The sequence below is a fragment of the Ovis aries genome, chromosome 15 (assembly GCF_016772045.2).
Source record: "Ovis aries strain OAR_USU_Benz2616 breed Rambouillet chromosome 15, ARS-UI_Ramb_v3.0, whole genome shotgun sequence".
Lineage (NCBI taxonomy): Eukaryota > Metazoa > Chordata > Mammalia > Artiodactyla > Bovidae > Ovis > Ovis aries.
Window position 1 is genome coordinate 44,272,157 of NC_056068.1, and position 10,238 is coordinate 44,282,394.

At 39.9% G+C, this 10,238-nt stretch overlaps 1 pseudogene; it reads left to right on the top strand.

The window, feature by feature from the left end:
- The first annotated feature begins 1,208 nt into the window (after positions 1–1,208).
- On the top strand, positions 1,209–2,152 carry LOC101109207 (olfactory receptor 10A3-like; annotated as a pseudogene).
- The last annotated feature ends 8,086 nt before the right edge of the window (positions 2,153–10,238 follow it).

Below are 10,238 nucleotides of genomic sequence, written 5' to 3' on the forward strand. Positions count from 1 at the left end.
GACTGAAGGGACTTAGCAGCAGCACAAGAAGCCTCAAACTTCTACAAAACCATGGACTTATTCTGGGCTCTCATTTTGAATTTGATTTAAACATTACATTCCTTAAGGGCAGAAAACCCATTCCCTGGGCTTTCCTAATTTTAATATTTATTATTCCATCTATTCAGCAAATATTGGTTTATTATCTATTATATCATTTAGTATCTATTCCAGGCCCTGAGAGTACAGTGAACAACAGAACAAAGTTCCTGTGCTCCTAGCATAAAACTCTAAGAAATATGTGGCATTTCAGTTGGTGATGAGTGTTACAGCAAAAAAGAAATCAGGGTGATGGGAGTCAGTGAATGATGGGGTAGAGAGTAGTGGGAGAGTGAGGGAGAGAGAGAGAGATTGAAAGAGAGAATGGTTGTGTAAACCACAGGATCAGAATGACAAAAGTGGTATTTTTTTAATATCCTTGAAAGTCACTTTAATGGTCACAAGGATAGGCCATGGAAAACTGACCTCTAAAGTTTCTCATTCAGGCAAATTTCAGTATAATTAGTCAGATCTACTCTGACTAGAAACTGGAGTGCTTGTACAACTTACTTGGGTTTATCTGAGATAAGTGCATTTAAATTCAACCTCTTTTAAGTGTTTCTATATTTGTTGGGGTATATTATTCATATATTTTATTTAAACAAAGTTATTATAAATGAATTTTGGCATTTATAGTAAATAGTCACCAAAATTTTAATTTTGAATTACTAATTATAATTTTTTCCAGATTTTTTTTGCTATTTGCTATTTGTTTATTTGAAATACTTTATTTGAAAGTTCATATATAAACATGAAATTGAAAAGAACAGAGATGCATACATCAATGTATTATAATAGACAATAGATTCTAAATAATATAATGTCTGTGCATATTTTAAGGAAAAGATTAATTTTCCACCTAGCAAAAAAGTACTGGTGAACATCTACTATTATTTTGTACTTTTGAAATAAGATTTCTGAGCCAAAATGCTTCACTTCTTTATTTGTACTTGGAAAAGTCCCTATTCCAGTATATTAGCCATTCTCAAAACTGCCAACTTGATTCTTCAGAATGAACTCATCATTGTATCGTCTGTCAAGAATATCATACTCAAACTCTCATCTATTGGATTTTTACTTTATAATTTACATACATGGTCCATAAAAACAATCTACACTTCACTACTGAAATGAAAAGTGAAAACCAAAGCTCTGTAGTTGACGTCATCTTCTTGGGCTTTTCTAATTTTCCTCAACTCCAAGGGCAGCTCTTTTGGGTGTTCCTGGTTGATTATCTGGTGACTCTGCTGGGAAATGCCGTCATTATAGTCGTCATCTCCCTGAAACAGAGCTTCCACGTTCCCATATACTTGTTTCTCCTGAACTTGTCTTTGGTGGAAGTGGGTTTCAGTGCAGTCATCATGCCTGAAATGCTGGTGGTCCTCGCCAATGAAAAAACTACGATCACTTTTGCAGGCTGTTTTTCACAGATGTATTTCATTCTTCTTTTTTGGGGGACTGAATGTTTTCTCCTGGGGGCAATGGCTTATGACCGATTTGCTGCAATCTGCCATCCTCTGAGCTACCCAGTGACTATGAACAAAAGGGTTTTCTTGAACTTAGTAATGTTCTCATGGGTCTCAGGGATCATGGTGGCTACTGTGCAGACCTCATGGGTTTTTAGTTTTCCCTTTTGCGGCCCCAGTGAAATTAATCATCTTTCATGTGAGACTCCCCCAGTGTTAGAGCTTGCATGTGCAGACACCATTTGTTTGAGATCTACGCATTCACTGGCACCATTTTGACTGTTATGGTTCCTGTTGTGTTGATACTCTTGTCCTACATTCGAATTCTCTTTGCCATCCTGAAGATGCCATCAACCACTGGGAGGCAAAAGGCCTTTTCCACCTGTGCCTCCCATCTCACATCTGTTACCCTCTTCTATGGCACAGCCAGTATGACTTACTTACAACCCAAATCTGGCTACTCCCCAGAAACCAAGAAGCTGATGTCATTGGCTTACTTTCTTCTTACACTTCTGCTGAATCCACTGATCTACAGCTTGCGAAACAGTGAGATGAAAAGAGCGTTGATGAAATTATGGTGAAGAAAATTGGACTTACATACCTTCTGACTGTGCTGAGAAGGCACGGGGTATTTGGTCACTGCTCAACGGAACTCCACTTAAATTTAACAAATGACCAAACATTCCGCAGTTCCCAGCATGAACATATATAATTTGCTTAGTTTTTCAAGTTTGACAATACATTAGGAATTTCTCTCTTTTGATCGTTGTCATTCAGTTTTCATTGATAATATGTTTTGATAACATGGGGCAGGAGGAAAAGGGGATGACAGAGGATGAGATGGCTGGATGGCATCACCGACTCGATAGATGTGAGTTTGAGTGAACTCCGGGAGACGGTGATGGACAGGGAGGCCTGGCGTGCTGCGATTCTTGGGGTCGCAAAGAGTCGGACACGACTGAGCGACTGAACTGAACTGAACTGAACTGAATACAACAGTTTATCTGTTTCTCTGTTATAAGTATCCAAGATATTACTGGATTATTGTTATTAAGATGAAGGCTCAATAAACACCTAGTTCCATATGTTCATGGTCTTCCCTGGTGGCTTAGACAGTAATGAATCTGCCTGCAATGAGGAGACCTGGGTGCTATCCCTGGGTCAGGAAGATCCCCTGGAGAAAGGAATGGCAATCCATCCAGTGTTCTTGCCTGGGAAATCCCAGGGACAGAGGAGTCTGTCAGACTACAGTCCATGGGGTCCCAAAGAGTCAGACATGACTGAGCGACTAACACACTTTCTCTCTCTTTCCATATGTTCATACGTACTGCTATTTTATTTCTATATGACAGATTCCTCAAAGTGAGTCTGATGGATGAAGAGTATGTGCTTATAAATTTTAATGGTTATGGCAGAATTACTTTTCAAGATCATTGCAATTCTTCAAACTTATCCAAAGGCCCACTCTGCTGCTGTAACAGGGTAGGGCTTCAAGAGACCAAAAAAATAGATGAGATTTTACTTTCTGCAGTATATCTTCCATAAATATGTAAATAAAATTTAGCTATTTGGGGGAACCAAACTGTTCTACTTAAGGGTCTCACACAGATTATAATTCAAAACAGAATTTCTCTTGATGTTTTCCCATACAGTCACTCAATGTTGGGGACCAGAGAATTCCATGGGAACTTCCTGAAGTCTCACTTGATACTGTTAGTATCTTTCTTCACTTGTAGACCACAGTTTTTGGAGACTTTTGTTAAATTTCCCTTTATAGTCTGAGATCATAGACACTTTGTTTATCCACATAGGATGGTTTTTTTTTATTGTGGGAAACTAAGTGATTTGTGCGTATTTTCTAAGGTCGTTGAGTCATATCATCAATGGTGTGATCTTCCTCAGGATAATTTCTCATTTTCCAACATCTGGAACATGGAATGCTTGCTTCCTCCTTTAATGTTGCTATTTGTACATAGAGAGGGGAGTGCATTATTGAATCTACATCATAGGAGCTTCTGCTCTCCTTAGTTTCTGCTCCAGGGGTGGTAATAAAGGGATAAAAACGATTTCCATTGTCATTCAGCTGTGAGAAAACCAATTTGTGATTACTAGAGCCTCTGCCGAAAAAGTGGAGCGTGAAACTGTGAAATCGGAATTTCACACACATAATAAAGAAATTTCATCATCAAATGGTTGTAACCAGTTTGAGTAACATTTGAATCTTGTATAATCTTCTTTTCAGAAGGGCATTAAACAGGCATTTGGAAGTCCTTTTAATCAAATGCTGTCTCTGAGTGAAGTTTCCTTCTCATAGCCCTTAGAGGGGCCAGTTAAATAAGGCCATTTAGGAAAAAAAAAGTCTCTGAAGCCTAAACCCAAGCCAAATATACAGCTTTGTTTTGATTTTTGTTCTTCTTCTTCTTCTTCTTTTTTTGGTATACACTTTCTTTCTTTTTTTTCTAATAATCATGCAATTTATTTATTAATTTATTTTTTACTTTACAATATTGTATTGGTTTTGTCATATATCAACATGAATCCGCCACGGGTGTACACATGTTCCCCATCCTGAACCCCCCTCCCACCTCCGTCCCCATACCATCCTTCTGGGTCATCCCAGTGCACCAGCCCCGAGCATCCTGTATCATGCATCGAACCTGGATTTGTGATTCATTTCACATATGATATTATACATGTTTCAATGCCATTCTCCCAAATCATCCCACTCTCGCTCTCTCCCACAGAGTCCAAAAGACTGTTCTATACATCTGTGTCTCTTTTGCTATCTTGCATACAGGGTTATCATTACCATCTTTCAAAATTCCATATATATGCGTTAGTATACTGTATTGGTGTTTTTCTTTCTGGCTTACACTGTTGGTGGGAATGCAAACTAGTTCAGCCACTATGGAGAACAGTGCAGAGATTCCTTAAAAAAACTGGAAATAGAACTGCCATACGACCCAGCAATCCCACTGCTGGGCATAAACACTGAAGAAACCAGAATTGAAAGAGATACATGTACCCCAGCGTTCATCGCAGCACTGTTTATAATAGCCAGGACATGGAAGCAACCTAGACGTCTATCAGCAGACGAATGGATAAGAAAGCTGTGGTGCATATACACAACGGAGTATTACTCAGCCATCAGAAAGAATACATTTGAATCAGTTCTAATGAGGTGGATGAAACTGGTATACATTTTCATTCATTGGCATATACCATTCAGTCATTCAACGAATTAAGATGAGTTTTAAAGAGACTGTGCTTACAGTTTCTGACCTTGATGAATTTACAGTTTATTGGATGATCACTAACTTTGGAAGATCACAGAAGTCACATTGATCTCTGTCTCCATCCCAGGAGAGGAATAGAAGTTGATCTGGTAAGGTTCAAAATTTGATCGCACATGTGATGATTTCAGAGCTCCATTGTTTCTTCATTTGGTACCAACTGTGACAAAATACAGCTAGTTTATAATTCTACTCCACAAAGTAGCAATTTAGGCAACAGGAGAATCCCAGGGATGGAGGAGCCTGGTGGGCTGCCGTTTATGGGGTCACACAGAGTCGGACACAACGGACGCGACTTAGCACAGCCCACCAGGCTCCTCCATCCCTGGGATTCTCCAGGCAAGAACACTGGAGTGGGTTGCCATTGCCTTCTCCTCATAGCAGCTAGTAAGACAGATTCTTGAAATCATGCTCTTCTGGCCTTGCAGATGACACCAAAATTTTCAACCACAATCAGTGTGGAGAGGAAAAATGTGAACTTTCAAAATGTAAATATTAGGATGGCTCTTCTTGCTGAAAATATCTCACTGGGTTTCTGCTGTATATAGGAAATAAAATCTTAACATGGCTCTGGAGCCCAGCTTGATTTGGTCCCTGCCCATTCTCTGTTACTGCATGCTACACTTCTGCCCACTCACACAGTCATCCACTCATCTACCCATTTCTGGTTCAATATCTGCTATCAGTTTTATGAAGTCACTATCCCATTCTTGCCTCAGTTCAGTTCAGTTCAGTTGCTCAGTCATGTCTGACTCTTTGTGACCCCAAGAATCGCAGCACGCCAGGCCTCCCTGTTCATCACCATCTCCTGGAGTTCACTCAGACTCACGTCCATCAAGTCCATGATGTCATCGCCTGGGGCTGGTAAAATGCCTTCCTCCTCATCTCATATCACTCCACTTTGCTACTGATTAATTCTTATTCTTTCTTTATATTCCCCTTAAAATATGTTCGTCCCTTGAGATGACATCCTTGACTCCCCAAGCCACAACTTCCCAACCCACATTACTCACCTTCCAAATATCCTGTCCTTTCCCTCATGGTCCTTTATTAAATTTTATTTAATGCAGCAAAATGGGATTTTCTTCTCCTCATGATAACTTGCACCTGGTTGCCAAGTTAACAACCAGAAATGTCTATAACGTGACACAGGTGAGGAAGAGCAGACATTCTTAGCTTAATTGGATTGCTGCTGCTGCTGCTGCTGCTGCTGCTAAGTCGCTTCAGTCGTGTCCAACTCTGTGCAGCCCCATAGACGGCAGCCCACCAGGCTCCTCCGTCCATGGGATTTTCCAGGCAAGAGTACTGGAGTAGGTTGCCATTGCCTTCTCTGTTTAATTGGATTAATGTAAGACAAATGCTTCAAAGAAGTTAATCTTCACAGCATAAAATCTGTTTTTTTTTTCACATTTTATTTCAAAGCCAGATCATCTTCATCTTCCTTACCTCTGAAGAGTTCCACTTGCCTTCCTTCCCCAAAAATGGGAAGTAGAGAAAACATGGAAAATGAAGAAAAGTATGTACACTTGGGTAGCATCTTATGGGTTAGGGTCTAACAGGTCCCTCTGATGATCACAGAGTTGATTATGAGGTGTCCTCTGAGAGTCTAGCATGTGACCCCCACATGTGGCTTAGAGACTTTAGAGGAGCTGCTGCTGAGTCTTTCCTCTTGTGGAATTTGTACCACTTTGAAATATGTAACTTGAAACTGTAGTAAAAGACAGGATTAATATTCTCTTTGCTTCTGAATTTACAGTTGCCTGGCTGATTTTAGATACATTTTGTAGATTCTACTCTCTTTTCCATTATAAGGATATCATTAGCTTGAGTTTTCCTTATATAATTATTAACAAATGTGTGATCTGCGTATTGTTTGGTTGCTACACTCCATAATAGAAGCTTTCCGAGGGTAGTGACTATATGAATTTCTTCACCCCTGTGTTCCAATTGCTTCATACAGGGCCTGGGATAGAATAAGTCCTAAATAATACTTTTCTAACTAATAAGAAGATGGCAGTCTGAGATAAGATGTTAGTCTCAAGTCCTGGAGCAGACGTAGAGGACAGGACAGACACAAGAGTTAAGCAGGAGCTGGTAGTGGAACAGTCCCTGAGAGGAAATCTTAGGAGGGATCAGAGGGGAGTGGGTGGAAAAGATTGTTCAATAACCTGTTTTTTTTTAAAAAAAATCTATGCCCAAGTTACCTAGAATGCTCTATTGTATTCAGCTCTTTCATGATGTTGTCCATGTCAATAAAATGATTTGATCATGGGACTCACAAGATATTAGGAATCTCTTGACATTTTGGTGTAGCCAGTTATAGGGGATGTTCACTTTTCTTTGACCTCAAATATGACACGTCTGTCACAAGTTTCAGTATCTCAGAGCAAAGATCATCTTAAGTATCTTAGTATGTGATATTTCAGTTCAGTTCAGTTCAGTTGCTCAGTTGTGTCCAGCTCTTTGTGACCCCATGGACTGCAGCATGCCAGGCCTCCTTGTCCATCACCAACTCCCAGAGTTTACTCACATGTCCATTAAGTGAGTGATGCCATCCAACCATCTCATCCTCTGTTGTCCCCTTCTCCTCCTGTCTTCGATCTTCCCCAGCATCAGGGTCTTTTCCAGCGAGTCAGTTCTTTGCATCAGTTGCCAAAGTATTGGAGTTTCAACTTCAGCATCAGTCCTTCCAATGAACACCCAGGACTAATTTCCTTTAGGATGGACTGGTTGGATCTCCTTGCAGTCCAAGGGACTTTCAAGAGTCTTCTCCAACACCACAGTTCAAAAGCATCAATTCTTTGGTGCTCAGCTTTCTTTATAGTCCAACTCTCACATCCATACATGATTACTGGAAAAACCATAGCCTTGACTAGACAGACCTTTGCTGGCAAAGTAATGTCTCTGCTTTTTAACACGCTATCTAGGTTGATCATAAACGTGATGTTTGACTTCCCCTGTAAAAAACATAACAAGCAGTAGTTTCACATCTTCTTGAATTCCTCTGCTAATGGGACCTGTTTGACTTTCAAAGTAGTCTATGTACTATTCTAGTATTCAGGGGAGCCATCTACATTTTCTTTGGGTTCAAAGTTGGCTCCCCAGGCTGACAGTCAACTAAACATATATATTCAGAGACCTTGTTAGAGACCTATATCCTTCAGATACACACACACACACACACACACACACACACACACACACACACACACACACGCATGCATACAGGCCATCACTTGGCTGTTGCTAATAGAAGCTGGATGAATCATTTAATCTACTTGATTGGATGTTAATCAGATCATCACACTTCATGCCTCCTCTATATGTCCATCTACGCGTATCTATCTTAGATCTCCTTACTGCCAAACTTCTTTTCTTTTCTTTCCAGTCCAAGGCAACAAACTCTCCTTCTCCAGACTAATGTACAGTACTAGCCACCTGATCCAGTACCCTCAGGCTCCAGTACCATGGGTTTTCCTGCCCTCCGTTGGTATAGGCCAGCTAGATCTTGCAGTTCCTTTGTGATACAATCTCTTTTTTCATTATCTGGTCCAGTGTATCTGACAGTTATATGACTTAACTGTATGTATAGGCCTGGATTCCTAGAGCGGAGATGAAGGTAATTCATGATTATCTTCCTGAATCTACCTTATGTAGTCTTCCTGCTCTTAATGGGGGAGGGATTGGCAAATTCTGAATCATCAGAAGGTTCAGAGATATCTTGGAGGGAAAGTCCTTGGAGACATCCATCCAGCTTTCCCATTCCATATGTCAAACTCTTGGATTTTTTTCCAGTTCCAACTCCAGCCTTGGCACAACACACGTTTCTTGATTAAGCATTGAACTATCTTTGAAGTCTAGCCATTTAAAACCCTGGGTTTGATTTCGCTTTTTCTGCTTGGCCACAGCAAGAGATGAGGGTTCTTGGGAAGTACTGAAGGACTCTTTGGCTCTCATGTTTCTATGGTGTTGATTATGGTCACTTTTTTGTTATTTATCTGCAGGGATCAAAGTAATATAGTAACAACTATATAATTCTGTTATTCTTTGATTTATCAACCCCTCTTCCTTCTTACCTTTCAATACCTGAATCATTTCACTATCCAGACATTTCCCACCAGGGCTACATTATTCCAGGTCACCGTCTTGAAAGCTTTTACTACTGAATTTCTCAGTTGTGCCAGGAGATGTCTATGTTTCATATAACAAAATGAATGGGAACTATCAGGCCAGTCAGATGGTAAGATTCAGTCACCACACCCTGTTTTATAGCCTCCTGTTGCTAACTACTTTGAATACTGTGTTCCCTGGCTTTTCTAGGTAGCAGATACTGAATTGGAGTTAGGAGTGCAAACATCTGGAAAAGAAAAAACGCTGAAACAGGACTGGGCAGGAATAAACCCCAACAGCCAAGGAGGCCTGGAAAAGTCTTCTGACCCCAACAGGGAGCTCTGGGTTGTCCATTGGAGTTATCCTTATGGCTCAGGGATGGATAGATCCTTGTTCAATATTCGACTCTGAGAAAAGTGTGCTCTTGGCAAACTTGACCAACAAGAGCAAAGCTAGAGGAACCACACTTCCTGATTTCAAACTATATTACAAACCATAGTAGTCCAAACAGTATGGTATTGGCATAAAAAGACACATATACAAATAGAACACAATAGAGAATCCAGAAATAAACTCATGCATATGTCATCAGTTAATTTTTAACAATGAACCAAGAATGCACAATGGGGACAGAATAGTTTCTTCAATAAATGGTATTCAGAAAACTGGATGTTCACAAGCAAAAGAGTAAAACTGGACCCTCATCTTATACTAAACTAAAAAATCAACTCAAAATAGATTATAGATTTGAATGTAAGATGTGAAAGAAAAAGCTCCTGGAAGAAAATCTAAGGGATAATCTCTTTGACATTGGTCTTGGCAATGATTTCTTGAATTTGACAACAAAAGGAAAAAAACAACAAAAGCAAAAATTAACAAGAGGGACTATATCAAAGTAAAAAACTCCACAGCAAAGGAATCATTCCATCAGCAAAATGATAGGCAGTCTATGAAATGGGAGAAGCTATTTGCAAAATAAATATCTGGTAAAGGGTTAACATTCAAAACGTATAAGGGGCTCACACAACTCAAAAGGAAAACACAACCAGCCTGATTAAAAAAATGGGCAGAGGAACTGAATAGACAATTTTCCAGAGTAGACATACAGATGACCAACAGGTACGTGAAAAGGTAGTCAGTATCACCAATCACAAGGGAACTACAAGTCAAAACCATAGTGAGATCTCTTCACACCTGTTACAATGGCTCTCATCAAAAGCAGGAGATAAGTGTTGGTGAGGATATGGAGAGAAAGGAACCCTTGAACACTGCTGGTGGGAATACAAATCAG